At 38.1% G+C, this 21,425-nt stretch overlaps 1 pseudogene; it reads left to right on the top strand.

Moving 5' to 3' along the window:
* Positions 1-667: 667 nt before the first annotated feature.
* On the top strand, positions 668-19,676 carry LOC137025226 (tripartite motif-containing protein 16-like; annotated as a pseudogene).
* Positions 19,677-21,425: the final 1,749 nt, after the last annotated feature.

Raw genomic sequence — 21,425 nt, 5'->3', positions numbered from 1 at the left:
TGCAGGCTCAGCTGAAGTGTTTAGAGTGCCATTTGGGACAGGGCCTTAGTGGAATTAATGGTCACGCGGCAGCCATTTTAAGTCCACAAGACCAAAAGTGCATAGAAGCCATTTGGGATTCAGCTGCTGGCTGCTGAGATGTGTCCTAAATAAAGAGACCATCAAAAATTTCAGTTCTCTTTGAGTTTTTTCCAATGTATCTACGATACAACAATGTCAGTGCTGTTTCATCTGGCTTTAAAATAGTTTAAATCACAGCATGGTTAAATCATTTATAATACATACTACAAAAATCAATAAAAACAAGATCTGGCAATTTGCATTTCATGATGACTTTAAGGAACTGTAATTTTGGACACAGTTTTCAGTCTGCAGTATTTAGGAAACAGAATTACTGAAATTTTAAGGGTGTTGTCTTGCTTCTCTTTAACTGGAGTGTGTGTCTGAGACTGATTAAACACAGTGTGTGTGGGAACACACATGAAAAACTAAAAACTTATCACCACCTTCAGGACCAGGAATGAGGAAGCTGCTTTACAGACACACCTGTTTTGCACACATCACTCAAACACAAAACCAGGACACAGGATCACATGAGTTCAGAGAAAGTGAAACTGAAGTGTAGTTGAGCAGTTGTGTGTTTGTGTTTCTGTATTCATGCAGTAAAATGGCAGAAGCCAGAATTTTTCAGGATGAGTTCATGTGTCCAGTGTGTCTGGATCTCCTGAAGGATCCAGTGACCACTTCCTGTGAACACAGTTACTGTAAGATCTGTATTACAGGCTGCTGGGATCAGGAGGATCAGACAAGAGTCTACAGCTGTCCTCAGTGCAGACAGACCTTCAGTCCAAGACCTGCTTTAGCTAAAAACACCATTCTGGCTGAAATGGTGGAGAAGATTAAACTTCCTGCTGACTGTTATGCTGGAGCTGGAGATGTGCAGTGTGACGTCTGTACTGGGAGAAAACACAAAGCTGTCAAGTCCTGTCTGGTGTGTCTGAACTCTTACTGTCAGAATCACCTTGAACAACATGAGACCTTCTTTAAAGGAAAGAGACACAATCTGACTGAAGCCACTGGACGACTGCAGTAGATGATCTGCCAGAAACACGACAAGATCCTTGAGGTTTTCTGCCGCACTGATCAGAAGTGTATATGTGTGCTGTGTATGGATGAACATAAAAACCACGACACTGTATCAGCTGCAGCACAGAGGACAGAGAAACAGGTATGAACTTAAAGAGGTCCTGTTATGATCATTTACAAGTTTATAATTTTGTTTATGGGGTCTACTGGAATACTTTTACATGCTTTACTGTTCAAAAATCTCATTATTAGGGCCCAAGGCAAAGGCCTTAATGTTTTTTTTTAGGAGGATTATTTTTTTCGAATATTCAGGCATTTTTGGGGCCCTTAACATGCTCGAAAACTCTTGAAATTTTGAACACACATCGGAATCGTCGGCCATCAGGGCCAGGCAGAAGCTGGTATCTGGGCGTGGCAGGGAGGCTTGACAGTGCCCCCTTGAACGGTGTCTAAAAATTTGGTCCATATATCAAACACGCTTGCAAGTATTTGTATAAAACTCAATACACATATAGACCTCATCGGGTCAAACAGCTTTCATGATCTAAGTTATATGTCACCCCAACAGGAAGTCGGCTATTACGGGTTGTTTGAAAAAAGCATGCTCTGGAATTTGATATACTCCTCCTAGACGATTAATCTCATCATCACCAAACTCGGTCAGCATGAAGTCAAGACATTGAGATTGCCAGCGGATTTTTGATATCTCGAACGGTTTGGCCGTGGCAAGACAACAAATTTATGGCGAGAAAAGGAAAACAGGAAATGTGTTATAACGTCTGCATACATTGATTGATTTTTAAGAAACTTCACCTGTGTGTTCGTTATAGGAGTCTGATCACATGGATGTGACTATTGTGAGTCAAAGTTATAGCGCCACCATTTGGCAGCAGGAAGTGTGTCACTTTCAAAATGCTTTGAGATCACCCACTTACTTTCACCCGATTTGCTTCAAACTTCATCAGTGTAATGTCAATACACAGCAGATATAGAGCTAGAAAAGAAGTGTGACTACTCAAACACTGTTGCCATGGCAATGCATCAAACTTTAATATTCCTTTTGGATCCTTTTGCGATGCTTAGCATGCTTCAAGTTGCATGAAACTCGATACAAATGTCAGAGATGTCAACCAGTAGTCATGGGCAAAACCGTAGAAACAGGAGGGCTTCTATAGCGCCATCTTGGCAGTGCCACCGGGCTTGGGACCATCATCGCTGCTAGCAGCTATATATTTTCTTATAATTTACATTGTTGCAGCACCTGTTTTCAGTCTCTCTGTCTGAACACTGTTTTAGTTTCAGTTTCTTTAAGTCCCAATTTCCCAAAATCGTAGTCTGCTCTGATTGGTCAGCCGGTCCCAGTCTGTCGTGATTGGTCTACTGCTTAGTGTGTGTGTCGGAAATGTAACACGCTTTACCATAAACAGTGAGTAGCTGCAGAGGTTTCCTGAGATGCTGCAAACACTACTTTAACTACACTATGGCATCAGTTTTGCTGTATCGGTTTAAACCTGAGTCCGATAATGACAGTCAAGAAGAACAAGCTGATCAAACTGAACCATCTTCGCAAGCATGACTTATGCAGGATATTTCACAGTGGTGATTCTTTATTTTATACCTCTTAGATTTCAGATGTTATAAATGATCTTATAATTGTCATTTCACAAGTTTACCCGCCTGTCCATTCTTAGTAGTTAATGTAAATGAACTTACTGTCCTCAAGGGGGCCTTGAACCCTGAGGCTCAGGCTGATCTCTGAGCTCAACCCCCCATTAACGGCACTACGTAAAGGTAGAATGAGAGGCAGTGAGATGGGGAGGTGGAGGTATACATAATGATGATTGACAGGACTGAATGATTAGGCTCCTCCCAGACCTACCTTTGTAACTTCATTTATACCATCTGACCTGCATCGAACTGCATGGTTCAGAAAGCAGACGTTGTATAAATGGTGAGAATACAACAAAAGCCTGAGGATGTGTATGGCTCAGGAATAGTGTAAATAAAGTACATTTTAACCATCAAGTTTAGGAAGGCCGAAACAATCCATCCACGCGATCATCATCTGTTAGACAAAGACTGATTTAAGTGTCAAGTTATCATCCGACAAGCCTACAAATCCAGCTCACTTACCTGCATTACAGTTTATACCTGCTGTTTGTCTAATAAACATAATTCATCGTCATATCCTGTGTTCTCTGAGTATCTGTCTGTAACAGAGTAAACAATGAAAGAATTTGTTTACTCTGTTAAGGACAGATACTCTGGGTGAATTTTGGGTGAACTATCCCTATAAATCTTATAAAAAGGATATATTGCTTTGATGAAATAATGCTGGCACTTATGATTGAACCTATAATCTTATCATGAAAGATCTTTAACCCCGCAATCTCACCACTGATACTGGATTCATATCTGTTTAATTGGTGATTTATGTGATGTTTGAGAAGTCTCAGTCAGGACTCACTGAAGCCACTGTGTGATTGTGATGTGTGTCCTAACAGTGCTCTGCACAGACAGCAGTGGAGGACAGTGAGAGGATCTTCACTGAGCTCATCCGCTCCATTGAGAGAAGCCGCTCTGAGGCCACACAGCGGATCAGAGATCAGGAAAAGACTGCAGTGAGTCGAGCTGAAGGACGACTGGAGCAGGAGATCAATGATCTGAGGAGGAGAGACGCTGAGCTGGAGCAGCTTTCACACACACAGGATCACATCCATTTCCTGCAGGTAACAGAGATCTAGAAGAACAGGATCATAGTGGACATGAGCAAGAGACTCACAGAGAAACATTTCATGAGAGCAGAATGAGCCGTTGACTGAAGTGTTGATCTGGGTACTCTGTGTTCGGGCCAATTACCGAGCTCGGAGCCCTCTCCCCGGACAGCACGCTAAATACATTTACCAATTAATTTATCTGACTTATTTGTAAGTGTGAACTTGTGAAACTGCTTTTCCTGATCAGATCTACTCAACCCTGTCATGTGACTCCATTGATACTCTAGATCTGTTACATTTATGTTATTGGCAGATGTTTGATATAATGAACATGAGAAGAATGAAGCTGATGCTGTGAAAGTGCTGGATTGAGGAGAGTTACTAAAGCTCAACATGAGCTGCTCAAATCTGACAGTAGTGCAGGTTATTGGCTGAAGTGTGGAGGTGATGAGCTTTGATTTCTGTTTTCTGTAGAGTTTCCAGTCTCTCTCAGCTCCTCCTGAATCTACAGACGTAAATGACGATCCCTTCAGTTCTCTCTACTCTTTTGATGGCGTGAGAGAATCTGTCCTTCAGCTGAAAGACAAACTGGAGGATTTCTGCAAAGAGGAGCTGAAGAAGATCTCTGACAGAGGTAAAGTCCTGGAGATTCATCTGCTCTCAGAAATGATCCTCCATCATCTCATATCATGTAGAAGATCATATTAGAAATGTCTTAGGAACGGATGCAGGGATCATTTTCTCTTGACATGATAATCACACTCTTCATGTCTGTTGATTTCCACAGTCACTTTCACCAGCATTGTTCCCAGAACCAGGAATGACTTCCTACAATGTAAGTCACTAAGAAAACAAGCAGAGAAACTCACTGTCTACTCTTTTGTGCAACTAGATGCATGTATATTTATTAAAGGGTTAGTTCACCCAAAAATGAAAATTCTGTCATTAATTACTCACCCTTACGTCGTTCCACACCCTTAAGACCTTTGTTCATCTTCTGAAGACAAATTAAGATATTTTTGATGAAATCCGAGAGGTCAATTAGCACATTCATGGTCCGGAGAAGTATTAAAGACAATGAAACCCCCTATTTCACCTTCTGGAGTCTGAGGCTGATTTGGGGCCCTGGAGAAGTTTTGACATGCCTTGACATTTGTGATTTTTTCAGTTGTTCATAAACATATTAATGACAATAGTGTCATTACACTGTATTCAGCATGAACTTGGCTACCATAATATGTGAGAAACATGTTTGTTTTTTGAAGGAATAATGTTTATGCGTGATTATTGAAAAAACAAAAAACTTAAGTCACTGAAATAAGGCCAAAAAATATATATTAAGTCTGTGTTCTCAAGACTTCTGGGTATTGGAGGTTGTAGACTAGAGTTTTTGCTTCAAAATGATGTAAACATTATCCTGCCTACTCGTTCATATAAAACAACATGTTAATTTACATTTTGTAAGACACTTTTTGTCAAGAAACACAGTAGGCGTGGAGGCATGGATCTTCATGAATAATGCTGTGATTCACACCTGAGAAGATAAAAGATTCGCATAATGACCTTTAATGACCTGCATAATGATGAGCCCTTTCAGTCAGGTAGGCTGTGAAAAAACCCTCTGTGATCATGTCTCAAGCTCATCATGGTGTATATCAAACATACAGGAAAAAACAGCAATACTGTGAAATATTATTACAATTTAAAATAATGGTATTCTATTATATACTTTAAAATATAATGTATTTCTGTGATGCAAAGCGTCTGAACATCTCTATCTCTACCTCTTCGGCATTTCATATAGGCTTTTAGCTTAAAAGCATGCACATTTGGAGAAATATTGATGGATTCTCATATGTTTGTCAATTCTCTATACAGAGGAGTAATATTTATTCAATATTTATTGTCATCACTGTGAGCACTGGATACTGTGTTTTCAATTCATACTTGCAGCTGGAGGGCGCTCTGCACACCTTTAGTCCACAAATTACTCTAAAGAAGAACAGGCTTACCATGTGACATTCCAGGAACTAACAGAGGCTTCCAGAGATCGCTAACAATGGCTATAACATGCAGAAAAACACTTTTGAAGATAATAAATACACGATTGCAACGATGTATACATGTATTGTCTCAGAATTTGCGTCTGGATAGCGCTCACTCCGTGGGCGTGGGCGCATTAGCGGATAATGAGCTGAATCACGGGCGTCTGACATGTGTCTCTTTTCATGCAGATTACATAAACAAGAGAATATTTGTTTTCGATTTGACTTACAAGATTTAAAATCTGACATTTCAACATTTCTTTAGACATAAGTCTAATTTTCTTGTGATTAGTATTCACTAAGTTACAGTTAATTTTCTGAGGACTATCAGATTGGAGTTCGTTCAGAGGGAGACGACAGATCACGCATCATGTTAGTTTTCTTTATTTTGCAAAAAGCACAACATTTTGTTTTTAGTCTGAGTGTACACAAATAAAAGAAGATATTCTGTAGTTTCAATTGATATATTAATTAGGTCTCTATGACAAAAAATGACAGAGTATTTTAAGTCTGTTTTGTTGCAATGTGAAAAATCCTGCAAAACGCGCCAGCGCATTTCCCGACTCCAGCGAGTTCAGCAGCAGTCAGTTCTCACTACAGTTTTGAAAATTGCTACAGAAGTGGGCGTGGAGTGGAGGGGTATGAGGGGAGACTGACAACACAGCAACAGCTTCCGATTCAGACAGTTTTATTTTGCTCTCATTAAAAGCATCAAAGCTTCCCACAAATGCACGCTGCAAATGACCATTACGTGCAACACAACATACACATGGTTTTTGCTATAATTTAATGCACAAATAAAAACACAGCTGTTCGCATTTTGTTCTCTGCATCGAATACATATATGAACACGCTGTCTTTGATAACTTTTGAGACTTATTTTGCAGCGTTTTTATAAACTACAGTGCGGATGAATTGCGTTTGTGTCAAAGACATATTGAAGAGAACTTGTGCGATGCAGAAACTCTTACAAAGCAAAGACAAACACTCGTTTTTGATCCATTAATCGCTTACTGCATGTCAGAGGAAATCAACGCATGCTGTCATGAATAATCATATATTTTGTCACTTAAATGATATACGCACTGTGTTTACATCCAAACGGGGCTCAGTATTGGCAGGCGCTGTTCGTGTGAGCAATATGATACATGCAAGTATTCTCGTTGCTTCATAACATTAAGGTTGAATAGTCACATTTTAATGATTACTTCTCTGGACCTTGAATGTGGTTCATTGTGTTTTATGGAGAATAAAAAATTCTCTCGGATTTCATCAAAAATATCTTAATTTGTATTCTGAAGATGAATGAAGGTCTTGTGGGTTTGGAACGAATGAGGGTAATTAATGAAAGAAATGTCATTTTTGAGTGAACTAACCATTAAAAGAGCCATACAGGCACCTAGTGGGTAAACTACGGCATTACAAATGTAAATTATTATTTTTCTGGCCACAAAATTACTCTAATTTGCCTTTTTGCACTGGAAATTAAAACCCTTTTCTCTATTTTAAACTTTAATACTACACTAATTGTAATATAAATAATAAAAAATATTAGAAAATAATATTATTTTAAATGGTCATTAATTGGCCTTTTTATTTTTTTGCACAATTAGCCTAGTATTTAGTACCAAAAGATCTCCTCAAAATATTAAATAAATACTATTGAACTAAAACCTAGAACATTTATTTAATTGAAAAGCTTAGGATCACGGATTTTCATGGCATCACATCGCACTTCAGCTTCTAGATAGTCTGCTCTGACTCAGGGACACGAGAACACAGAGTGGATCATATCCGTGAACTGCGAGTCAGCATAGACCACAAAGGTATCGAACCCATTTGGATTCTGCACAGAATGCTGTATTTTAAAGCAATATAAAGGAGATTAGGAGGATAAACGGTTAGAGATTAGAAGGAATCAGATGTTTTACTGATTTTAGCGGCTCTGGCTGAGCTGTGATATAAACAAAATGCTATTGGCTATTTTAAAAAAGGGGCGGATATGTTCGATATGTCCCAGCCTGTCTTCCTGTTTCAGTTGAAAGTATGTCAACACATTAAAAAACGAAAAAAGACTTTTAAAAAATTCAGTCAGGTCTATCTAAACTTAAATCTAAACTTTAATGACCTAAAATGGTAGTGTATATGCATGGTGTAGGCCAGTGGTTCCCAAACTGGGGCACGTACCCCTGGGGGTACGTGAGGTGACAAGAGGGGGTACGCGAACAAATGCTGAGTAGTTCATTTAATTCTACCTTAAAATAGTATTCAAATCAAGCATGTATTTCTAACTGCCAAAATTTCGTAAATCCAGTACATTTAATCAAATTACCTCATCATTTGCAGTCAAAAACGACTATCCACACAAGCAGCATGCATATGATAGATCGCGTGCAGTCTGCTGCCTTAAATCGTGCTAAATTACTGTCGTTCTCCTTTGTAAAAGTGGGGATTTAGCACTTACTCGCATGAAGAACAAATATAGACACAGATAATGGATTAATTTCGATTTAAGACTCAAACTTTCTCCGATACAAAAACATACCTTGTGTGAGTTCTTGTATTTAATGATGATAACGAGCAAGAATGCATTTGTTCCCAAATATCCACACGACTGCAAACGTGATATTATTATACAACAGGTCAATAAAATGTACATTTTAAACACAGTACTGTCAGTATTTACTCTATTTTTCAATGAAATAATAGTTCTGATGAAAACCACAGCAGAACTACAACACACGTCTGTGTTTCGCGAACAATTCTTCGGCTTTGAACAAATCGTGAGAGTCAATGATTCAATGTTTCATTCACAGCCACTTGCTTCGTTACTGAATGAATGACTCAATGACTCACTCATAAAAACAGTGACTTGCTGCCACCTACTGGCGGTTATAGTTTAATATTTAAACATTTTACTTAGTTTTACCATCACTGCATATTTCTCTATTGAACATTTTTATTTTTAAAGGTAAAAAAATGCACTGGAAAATCAATTTAGGAGGCAAATATTGTCTCTTAATGGTAATGGTGTGACTGCAGTCGAAGTGGAAGAGAGGGGGTACGCGGAAGGATGGTAATCCCTTCAGGGGGTACTCCATGCTAAAAAGTTTGGGAACCACTGGTGTAGGCTATAGGCTTATATATGCGCGCAATTATTCAAAGTAGCCTAAGGAACAATACGGTTTGTTTACATGTACTACTAATATGAAAAATAATGAGCAAAAGAAATGCATAACTACATTGTCTTTATCTTCAATATCTTATGTAAAGTGAAAAACAGCTGAGCAGTAATGTTATTCGGGCTATGCTGTTTTAATTGGTCAGTGCTGCGCTGGTGAGATTAGTTTGCGCACAAGCGGCAACCTCCCCCAGTTTCTCTTGAAGCCAATGCAGAAGTGAATTAACTGCAATACATTGACTGACCGCAAGGGACAGGCCCAAAAGAGAGCAGAATGTCATTGACCTACATGTTAAAATGGCCAACTTTACAGCAGAAAAAAAAAAAGTTTACAGCCTGGTAGAAATTGTGTTTTTTGTCTATACAGCTAATTGCGCCCTTCATGAAAACTCTGAGGAGGGTGAATTTTTTATAACTCATCAGTTTAAATTATATTAAGTCTTAAAGTTCTGCATAATTAAGGGCGTGGTCACATCATGAGTGACAGGTGGATTGCCGCTGCTGTCACTACTAGCCGTTTGACTGCTGACTGTGCGCCATCATGTCAAATCAGCTAATTCCAACTGCTGATTTGGCATCGTTGTTGGATCATCTTGGCATTGGCTAAAAGTTTTGTCCTTCAGATTTACTACAATGACAATGGCTGGAGAATATGCCTCTCAAGACACCACAAAATCCGACAGCACTGCTTGGATATTATAACTAAAACTGCTGCATTATTTTGAAAAATTATACTTTGGACGCAGGTTCATTTGTTTGTCAGTCCAATGTATACAACTGTTCATGATTACTGATTATGAGCAGGGTAGCAAAAATCATCAGTTTAAGGCAGTAACTTGTAAGCACACAGTAAAAGACACTGATATATGTGAAAAAAATCAAACAAAACTTTATTGAACCACTCTAATACACACAAACTAATCTAACGAAAACACACACACATGCATTCATTCATACAGTTACAGGGAAATTGTGATATTGTTAACGAAAGGTGAATGAAGTCCCAAATGTCTAGCGTTGAACTCTTTCTTTGACCGCAACCTGAGAGAATTAACATACTAGCGATTCAACCTTAGTTCATTTGCTTAATAAAACCTGCACCAGCTCAGCCAGAATGAGGAGATTGTAGTAGTGTTTGGATGTTCCCGTGAGTGCGTGTTCCCTTCGTGACGTAAATCTCTGCGGCGCTGATTGGCTGGAGGACGGTCGTTGTTGAGACAGCACTCATATCCTTTGATACATGATAGGATATATGATACATTAGGATATATATATATATATATAAAGCACCTACTGGTGATTAATTCATATCATTGGCAGGAATTTTGTTTCTGTTAAATAAAGTCAATTCATTGAAGTTTCTGCTGGTTTAAGAGAAACTCTGGAACGTCTTTGAAATGCATAGTTGTGCAGAGAGTGTCCCAGAGAGTGTCCCTGTGTGGGCCTGCTGTGATTTGTTTCCGCAAGTCTCAGTTTCCTGTTAAAGTTCTGGATTTACTCCTTATGGTCCAGGTGTTACTTAGCGATCTGGTCTTAAAAGTTTGTGGGTCTCCTTTATCGATCAGCTCTGTTAATACAAAGTCTGGTTTGAAATGAAACAGGCTCCATGGGTTCAGTTTTATAGCTCAATAATGGTTCACTGGGGGATCTCTGTGATCTTTGGTGTTGTGTTCAATTGGTGGGCTTCGTTCACGGATAATCTTACAAATTCTTCTTGTTTGCTGAGTGGCTGCAGTTTGTGATAATCTATGTAAATATGGTTTTAACGCCAACTTTTTAAAGCATTTTTGTAACACTCATAAATATAATTTCTTTTTAAACTAGTGCAATCAACGTTAACGTATTCGATTTTTTTTTTTCCCCAGTTTAACATGTTAAAAATATTTAATGCAATTAACGCAGCATCCGTTTATGTCATGTTTTGGCTAGCATTACAATAAATGATTATGCTCTTATTCATGCAAATGCTTTTAAACAAGCGAGCCAAAAGAGAAAAAGAGAACAGTATCGTGCGCATGGGCGGCGCGCCAGAATCGAGTCCTCTGTCACGATTGAACAAACAATAACACACACAATAATGCCAAAATATACGTTTTGTCAAGTATCCTCATAAAAGCAGCCTTGAATGAGTTAAATAAATACTTAAACGAAAGTAAAGAGCTGTGAGAAAGTGTGACGCGTGTGAAATCCAAGTCATGTGCAGCTGCGGCAGCTCTTAAAGTGAGAGCAACCATTGCTAAGATAATGAAAGAACAAAGGTAGCAGAGAAAATGACTCACTGCTCTTGACTAAAGAAGCTTTAATAATGATTAATCTATATTTAATTTAAACTATAAATCATGTAGTGCAGACTGTTTGGTAACTTTATTCAATTTCTGTATTTTTCCTATTTGTTAGACATGCAGGAAGGGCACTTTTAAATATGACATTTATGGGTTTATGTGAGGATTGTTCTAAGTTCACTTAGATTAAAAGTTGTTATATTTTTGAAGCCTAATAAAAAATTTTTAAAAAAAGTTTTCAATAGGTTGTTTGCACATGACGTCATTGCTGCCACGCGCAATGCGTCTGGAGGGCAGGGAGTGATTTATCAATATAGGAATCCTATCAAAAACTCAAAACTCAATGTTTTGCGTCATTTATGGTGCTCAAATCTATCAAACCAAGAAACCACAAGGAGCTTTTATCGTTTACATGATTTATATTGTTTTTTTTTTTACTTTAAAAGTTGTCGTTTTGTTTTTTGATACTGAAATTAATATGGATACCTGCGTACCTTTTTTTGTTTTTGACTTGGTTAAATATTCACATTCTTCGTGGTATCGTACTTTATCCCACTGCATTTGGTGTTCAGAAGAGGACTGGCTTCTTTGATTTAGATAGTTTGTGGATCGTTAGGTAGAGCTCACAGCGGGTGATCGGTCAGAATCACGCAAGATTTCTTCATTGGTAGTACTTATTGAATTTACAACTGCATGATTGAATATGTACAGTGATGGGTGTGGTTCTGAATTAAATAAATGAATAAAACAAACAATTATTTGAATGCAAATGAATGATTATCATGCAACAAATCTCTATTTGTATTAACTGTATCCTATTTTAACAATACAGCAGAAATAAAATACAATGATATTTTAACATGGCCGAAACTGGCATGAAAGAATGAAAACGGCTGTGCTATGTCTAAAGGCTTTGCACACTGAGTCCGAAATTTTCGCATGCGTTTTTTCGTATTCGCAATCCTAAAAATTCGTCACGCACAGAGACCTTGCACACTGAGTCCGATGCGTATTAATAAATGCGTTGCGAAAAAATCGCAAAACAATACAAAATTAAGTCTTCAAGCAGTGAGCACGATTAGTTGTCTCCTCGCTTCTTAAAAAGAGAAAAAGAAAGAGGAAATATTGGGTCCATTCAATCCCGAGATTGCATAGAGAGAAAGGAGAATTCACCTCATCAAGGAGCTGCGGGATTATCCGAGAGTTTCAAAGATTACTTCAGGATGTCAGTGGCTCTGTTTGATGCTTTACTACTGGCACAATCTGTCTTTATATTCGGTCTCTTTGTATTCCGCACGTTGTTTGTCATTCAGTGCTGCTGTTTTGTGCTGTAGACGACGTGGATCAACTTGTCAGATGGCGTTCTGGATTTTTGCGTTCACGTACGGTGGCTCTGAATTGTCAAAACGTCTCTCAAAATGCGTGCCACGGATGCGAAAAACGCAGAAAATCGAACTGATCCGAATATTTTTTTGACGGACGAAAGTTTCGGAGGCAGTGTGCAAACGCGATTGACATAATGTGAGGTCGAATTTATTTTTTAACATGCGAAAGTTTTGCATGCGAATTTCGGACTCAGTGTGCAATGACCTTTAGCAGCTACAACTATAACAATGAGAAAGGATAAACCATTCGCAATACAATGGCTCCCTCTGCTATAAGCCTATATATAGCCTGTTACCGTGGGGCGTTGGTAAATCTATATATTAGAATTGGTTTTCACCGAACCGCGTCATAACTCATTACATAAGGTTAACTGACTTTTAACTTCTCTTTTTCGCTCTGGCCCGCCCAATTCGCTTCGCTGCCAGTGAATTTGCTTTGTTCGGCCAATTCGCTGAGAAATAATGACTTTCGTCGCTCTGGTCTCTTCTGATGTGAATGTACGTGACATCAATAATGACACTACAAATAATAAATATTTAAATTAATTTGAGAAAGTTGGTGTTAATAACAGTTTTTTTCACATTGGACTCCTTGCAATGCGTAAATCATGGGGAGAGACCTATCTTTTCCCATGGTAATAACCAGGCTGCTGAATAGAAATGGGATGATCAGGGGCGGAGCCAGACATTGTAAACATTCGGGGCTTAGACCAAATCTATATTTGTCCAAAGACAATATAATTTTCTATTAACAGCTTTACTGACATGAAAGGAGCTTTTGTTGACGTATTCTTGTTCAGAAAACGTACATTATTTGACACTGTAATTTGTAAAAGTTTGTTGGATGTACCAGCTCTAGGGGGGTCCGGGGGCATGCCCCCCCGGAAGAAAATTTTGAAAATTTTAAGGTTAAATGCATCAATCTGGTGCACTCTGGAAACTCAAAATTAAGAGCTTCAACCCATGTACAGTGTGCAAATTGAACAAAGAAACAGCATTGACTTGTACCTGGACATTAAAAAGGGTTCAAACATCTTTTTTACAATACTTTTGTACGATTTCTTTTTAAAAGATAAATCCTTGAGCTTTTATTTTGATCACCAGATCACCAGCCGATCGCGTGCGCAGATGTGCGCACTTCTCTTTAAAACACGCAGCACAGACAGAGTGTATATATAATTAATCGCTGTCTTTTGCTGTTTTATATAGGCACAAAGCCATATCACGGTTTCGATTTTAGCTCGTTGTAAAACGTAGTATGTTTTAAATGTTCAGTTCATTATGAAACGGTGGCGGCAGTACAGGGTCATTAATGGGAAACACTGAATGAATGTATAGCTGATAAATGTGCTGATAAATGTGCTAAAGTTGTCATATCGGTTGTTATATAACACCACCTCTCAACTACATGAGCGCACTTCTCCACAACATTCTGACAACCCACGTGTAAACCTGCTGTTTATCTAAGTTATTGGTTTATTAAATATGACACGGGTGGGTAGTATTTGTGATTTCGCTTACTTTACCATTTCATTCTGTTGGTGTCCTTGAATTTATTTGTTCCTGGCCCTGCGCATGATATGACTGCCCCCTAGCTACGAGGATGTAATTGTCTTCTTTGGGAAAGCTGCAAAGCAACAATTGCAGAATATAACAGGTACATGGCATTTTGGTTCACTTTTATAGACATTTATATTTCTATTTCGAACTAGCACATTCTGGATAATTCAAACAAATAATGTTTGTTATGGTACGATCTGGGGGGTATTCCAGAAAGCAGGTTATGTGACATACCTGGGTATGTTTAAGAGTAAGTAAGCGGATAACCTCAACTTTCGGTTCCAAAAACGGAGGTAACTTTTAGGGTATGTAAGTAGCCATAGCAACTTGCTCTCTGAACATAACCTGCTCCGGAGCAGGTTATGTTAAAGGGTAAGTTAGTTTAAGAGGAATTCAGATGCGTGTTATATTATCAATATGGTTATATTAATGTATCTAAATTTGTTATATAGTTACAGTTATATACACAATGTTATATTATACAATATATAACTGTTTATTCAATTCTAATATATGAATGTATTTTATTGTCATCTCACACATGGATCTGCTTTTTATCCTTTATAACAGGACATTTTCTATGCTATAATTTCTATAATAAAATACATATCATATATGTGATATCTTATTAAATAATTAGCATCAAACAATATTAAGAATAAAAAATGATTGCATAACCACCCAATAGGTGGTGATGTGCACCAAGTAGGTTATGTAAATCGCCATTAAACAAAAGAAGAAGAATGAAGTAGAATGGCACACTTTTTCTTAGCGTCTGTTTCCATGGTGAATCATCGATTCGTCGCTCTGTTGAGAATTTCTTGTGTGTTAACCGGGAACATACTCTGGGTTGGCTGAACTTACTCCCGGACGCATTTTTGAAACCAGCATACCACGAGTAAGCAAGGTTTGGGTTAATCAACCGAGAGTTTAGGGTATATGTGACAGTAGGTTAACCCTGCTTTCTGGAATACACCCCTGGTTGTGCTACGTTGCTACCTGTCTCTATAAACAGAGATGATGGGTAACCTGGTGCTAACATTAACGTGAGGTAATGGCATTAGGCTGTACTGATTATAATTTGAGATCCAACTTACTGTATCAACTTAAGCCACCTTCTTTTCACTTTTTCCGAGGTAAAAAGCGGCAAAAGATAGTTTTGTCAACATCATTCTGCTTTTACAACACGGTACGCGTACGCCGCACTAGTTTGGACCCACAAGTGGCATGATGACGTAACATCTAGCTATCCCAGACAATGCTGGCGTTTTTTTTTTGTTTTTTGTTTTTTTTTTAGGGGGGGGGGCTTGCGAACGTTTTGCCCAGGGGCCCACACAACCCATAATCTGTCCCTGGCAGTGGGTTCAGTCAGTGACATTACATTTTCTATACAGGCGTCACCACCTCAACCTGCTTCCCTTAGTGTTCTTACACGTATAAAAGGCAACAATTGTATTTCACAGTCCAGTTTTTACCCTGAACGATGGTGTGAGCACCCGTTGCAATTCTCGATTCAGCATAAATGACCTAAACTGGCAAACATTTTCACAATCATGACAGAAAATCAATAATACTGCCCTAACTTCACTAGCAGAAAGGCAGCGCAATATAAACAAACCCAGACTAGAACTGAACGCGACGTGACAGCAGCTTCACGTTCTCTAAATCTACCTCCTCGATGGCAGGAAAGTCTTTCAATTCAGCGGAAAAATCATTCCTCTTTATAACACGTCCAACATATGTTGTGATTTTCTGTTTATATCTTTCTAAACCAGCACAGTACAGACTTTTCCCCATCTTTTCCATTCTAATTTTCACTTCTTTGCCCTCCACCTGGGCAAAGACGTGTCACCAGAACCACGTGATTGCAAACAATCTATTACACTGTAATGTTGAGTGGCTATAAATCATGTTTAAAACTGGGGAAAAATTTCATTTAGACATCAGTAGTATCAGTGATAGTCCTTCATTCATAAAAAGATGCCATTAAACAAGTATTTAAAATATACTGTCATCATGCTGTCATCAGGAGATTAACTGTGAAATGATTATAGTATAAAATAAAAACTTTTAAAAACTTTAGTGTTTTTAATTGTGATTAATCATGATTAATCACAGGAAAAAAGTGTGATTAATCAAGTTCTTTTTTTTTTTACTTTTTTCACTTTGAATATTGAGAGAGTGCGATTATGGTTGTACTTATTGTAAAGTGTTAACGTTACCATAAAAATGAATAACAGTTTTCTCTTAATCTTATTAAGCACAAACAGTAAGGTTTCATTTGTTAACATTAGTTAATGCATTGTGAACTATCATGAACTAACAATGAATGACTATTTTTATTAAACATAAAGATTAATAAATACTGCAGCACATATATTGCTCATTGTTGGTTAATACATTAATGTTAATAAATGAGACCTTATTGTAAAGTGTTACCATTTTTATTTATACTGTTTTATTTCTATGATCAGTTTGTGGAAAGGAGTTCAGTTAGGAGGTCAAAAGTTGTAGAAGCTCATAAATCATGTACAGTAAGGTCTGAAGAGACTGAAATCATACAGAAGAGAAGTCAGTCAGTTGAGTTAGTAGCAAAACCTTTTACAGTGCTTGAGTATTGTTGTCTTTTACTGCATAGAAAGTTGAACTGAAATGATATTGATTACAAGATAGTGTGTAAAAATCTTGTCTCGTCTCGTGAACTCAATCTCGAGTCTCGTCTCGTCTCGTGAGATACTGGTCTCGTCACACCCCTAACAGACACTAATAACATAATACAAGACAGCTGGGTTCAATGAAGTGATAATGAGTCCGGGAAGTGGGTTATGGGAAATGAAGTCCGAAGTGGTGAGGCAATAGTCCGGGGTGGAGTGCCCTCTGGTGGCTAACCAGGGCACTCCAACTGGTGATCATGACATACTATGGAGTTTTTTTAGTTCTTGGCATGCTTTTAACCTGATTTAACACTTAGCTAATCACTATTACTGTGTAGCTATTCAATGCTAGCATATGTAGCATGTTGGAAGTCCAGTTTGCTAGCATGAGTCAAAAGAGAAACCCCCATGTCTGTACGATGTTCTGATGCAGAGATATAGGTCTTGCTAAACGGTTGCTAGGGTACTGTATTTGGTTGCTAGGGAGTGGCTTGGCAGCTGCCAATGATGATACTGCAAAGGCTGCTTATCAGTATGAATGATATAAACCAACCCCCATGTTTCTCTGTCTTTCAGATGTGAAGATATCCCTCTTTTGCTTTTGGGTTGCTAAGGTGCTTTAAATGGTTGCTAGGGCATGGCTATGAAGTGTTGAAGGTGATTTGTGATTGGCCGTTTGCTGCCCGAGTCAAACAAGCTCACCCTCATGTTTCTATGACACTTCTATCCAAAGATATTCCTTTGATCTTTTTGAATGGAAGTCTATGGAACCTGTTGCTAGGGTGCCATAAATGGTTGCTAGGGCGTGGCTTGATAGCTTCACAATGATCCTGAGAGACTGATTGGGTGCCAGTGTGAAATGGGCCCCGCCCCCTTGTCTCTGTGACACTGTGATCCAGAGTTATGTTCAATACAAAATCCCTATGGAATTTCCCATAGTAGGAAAAACGTGTGCAATGGGCCATCCTTCACCATAGTATGTCTATGGGGCAACTTTGGGCAGCTCTTGCACCCCAACTTACACCCCACTGTGAGGTATGTTCTTACAGAGCCTGCCAGCCTCTTCAAATGTGGTGATCCACATGTTTCTACAAAATCCTCGTTAGGAGCTATGACTCGTCAAAATTCGTCGCAATGTTAACGTTTTCACCCAATTTTTCACCCGCCGGACGAATATTGTACACCCGATCGCTTAGAAAAGTCACACCATTCCTCAATAATCCACACGATTTAATGCCTCATTCATGGGTCGATGACAAACGCTGCGGGACTGAAGTATGCAAGAAACACAAGCATGACTAATTAATAATAGTGATAATAACAGACACCAAAATATATATTATAAATAAAAATATAATTAACTCCACTGATCTAAGTCTCTTCTGCTATTTGATCCCAAAATACAGTAAAAAAAAAAAAAACAGTAATATTGTGAAATATTTCTGATTAAAAAAACAAACTAAATATATTTCAATGTATTTTAAAATGTAAAACAAAAATGTGGAGGTATTTATCTAGAATATTTGATGAACAGAAAGATTGAATTAGAATTATGAAATAAAAAGATTTAAAATGGAATGAACTTTAACAGAGATGTGAATCAGGACTAAATTGAGGATTCAATATATTCTTCAAAAACAGGAAATCTTCTAAAACTAATGAATAAATATGATTATTTTTCACTGAAAGACTATTAAAAACATTCATTCAAGATTTAGAGGTAAAATCACAGTAGTAAAAAAGCTCTTCAACAGTTTCAGTAAAGTAAGAAATTGAAAACTCTTCTGGAAAAATCCCACTATGGATTTATCCAAAACAGGATTTTGTATCAAGTCTCTTTAATCTTTGAGGAAACAGACAGAAATTTAAAGAAAGTTCAAGATCGCCAAAGTCTACAGCACTGAAAATCACCAACAATACAATAGACATACAACGCTTAAAAATTTGTTGAATCTTGCTGAATTAAAGCATCAGTTTCTTTTAAAAGAGAATCACATTGACCTTTAAATGGTGTAAATATAAAAATAGGCATTTAAATTATAATAAACACAGAATAATAACCAACATTAATATTCAGGGAAGACTGATTAGACCGGCCCAAAAAACACTGATGTAAATGATGATTTTCACAGGATATCTGGTAAACTGTACTGAGACACTGATGATATATTGAACATAAAGAGTTCAGAAACATTAAAAGATCAGATTCATAATTCCTGATTCTGATGTGTTTTATCTTCATCAGATTCCCATCAGCTCAATCAGGATCTGAACACAGTGAATAAATGCCTCCATCTGTCTGAGGAGAACAGAGTGATTACTGTCACTGGGGCACTCCAGTTGTATCCTGATCATCCAGACAGATTTGATGGATATCTTCAGGTGTTGTGTAGAGAGAGTGTGTGTGGACGCTGTTACTGGGAGATTGAGTGGAGTGAATGTGTGCGTATATCAGTGTCATATGAGAGCATCAGGAGGAAGGGATCGGGTAAAGAGTGTGTGTTTGGATCTAATGATCAGTCCTGGAGTTTGATCTGCTCTTCCTCCAGTTACTCATTCTATCACAATAACATAAAGACTAAACTCCCAGTAAAGTCCATCAGCAGAAGAATAGGAGTGTATGTGGATCACAGTGCAGGAACTCTGTCCTTCTACAGCGTCTCTGGAGACACAATGATCCTCATCCACACAGTCCAGACCACATTCACTCAACCGCTCTATCCTGGGTATTGGGTTGGTATTGGATCATCAGTGAAACTGTGTTGATGAATCAGAATAGACTGTAGAGAGATTCGACCCATAAGGCTTTGAGCTCATGATGAATCAGTAACAGTGAGATGTTATAGAGTCTCTTATTTTCTCTTCATTACATTAATACTACAGCTGAACTTCTGTCAGTGAAATAACATGAAGAATAAATGTGTGTAATGAATCCTCAGATAGACAGTGAGATCAGTGTGTGTGTGTGTGTGTGTGTGTGTGTGTGTGTGTGTGTCAGTATCCTATCTTACAGGACTAGAAACACTGTTATGTGACCTTGGTTGGTCACTTCATGCTTAAACCAGGACCTGTTTTCATCCGGATAATCAATGGAGATGCTTCTGATTCCATCTGTTCATATGTGGAGATTTTCCAAGTTTATCAATGATTAAACCAATCAGAATCATTCAACCTGATGTAATGTCAGAACTGTTGGAGTTTCTTTGTTCAGTGGTTCATGCTGCTCGTCCTGATCTAGAAAGTATCCTGACATGATAAACCATGTTTTTCTACCTGAACTGTGGTAATACCATGCTCTGAATTCATCATGTAGTGTTGTGGTGAATAATGTCAGTGTTTTCTTTCTATATCTGTCATGTGATCGTCCCGCTGCTGCTCTCAGTGCTGTAATGAACACAAATAATTCAATATATTAATATACTTCACTTTCATCAGAGCAAAGAGAGTCAATGATGAAGTGTTTCAATAGAGGGCATCAAACACTCTCATTAGATGAGCGACCCATGTGATCTATGACCTTTGACCATCCTGAAAGAAGAGCCAGTCTTACTCGATTATGACGTCTGTCAGGATTTCTTACTAGATGTTAAAGAAACCTACTGTACCTGAAAACTTAATTTAATGTCAGTCTTTGATCTGCTGTATTTGTGTATCAGACGTAAGCCAGTAAGAGCTGTGCGTGTAAACCTCAAGAGGTGCAAGTGACTGACACTAACTGTCTTTAGCCTCCTTTTTAGCCTTCCATACCAGAGACCCCGGTTTGAATCCCGCTTGGAACGATTCGAGAAGGACTGGTTACATTTGACCTATTGTGTGTAATTCGCTTCTTTGTTCTAATTTTTAATACATTAAAATAATAATAATAAAAAATTAAATAACCAAAATGTCTATACTGGTGTATCATTATTTTTATTTGATTTAAATTTTCTTATATATTGGAATAATATTTTGGTCATATATTTATTTATAAAGAGGTACTTAAATGTAATGTCCTAGTTGAACTAAGGCCTAATCCTGCTTAGACCTGTGTGTGAAACTGGGCCCTTATATCTTAGATTTTGGTCATTTCGCCCACCCCAAAATGACACATAATATGAACTCTGCTTTATTAAAGGTACAATTTGTAGGACCTGCCACTAGAGGGCGCACTACCAAAACAATAACAATCGCGTGGTTTGATGACGCTAAGAAGGTGCGTGGAATGATGGGATTTGTTGTCTTCTACCTAACCGCTGACGGCCATCAATCAGAAAGATAAATCATGGATTTAACGGATGAGGTAAAGTTTTATAAATGTATAAACTATGGATCAGACGCATCCTCGCGTGGGTCTAGAGACGCGATGCCCTGCGTTTGGCGTGTATGACCCATAATACTAATCGTGTTGATCGTTATAATGACATACGTTTTCTGTAAAGATACGAATCAAAACAACTCACCTGTCAAGTAAAACACAAGCGAGATCGGCATCTCTTTCTAGGTGAAGTTTGTCGCGAAGCTCTCTCCATCTAGAAA

This window comes from Chanodichthys erythropterus, chromosome 8 (genome assembly GCF_024489055.1).
Source record: "Chanodichthys erythropterus isolate Z2021 chromosome 8, ASM2448905v1, whole genome shotgun sequence".
Lineage (NCBI taxonomy): Eukaryota > Metazoa > Chordata > Actinopteri > Cypriniformes > Xenocyprididae > Chanodichthys > Chanodichthys erythropterus.
This window is presented reverse-complemented; position numbering and strand designations above follow the sequence as displayed.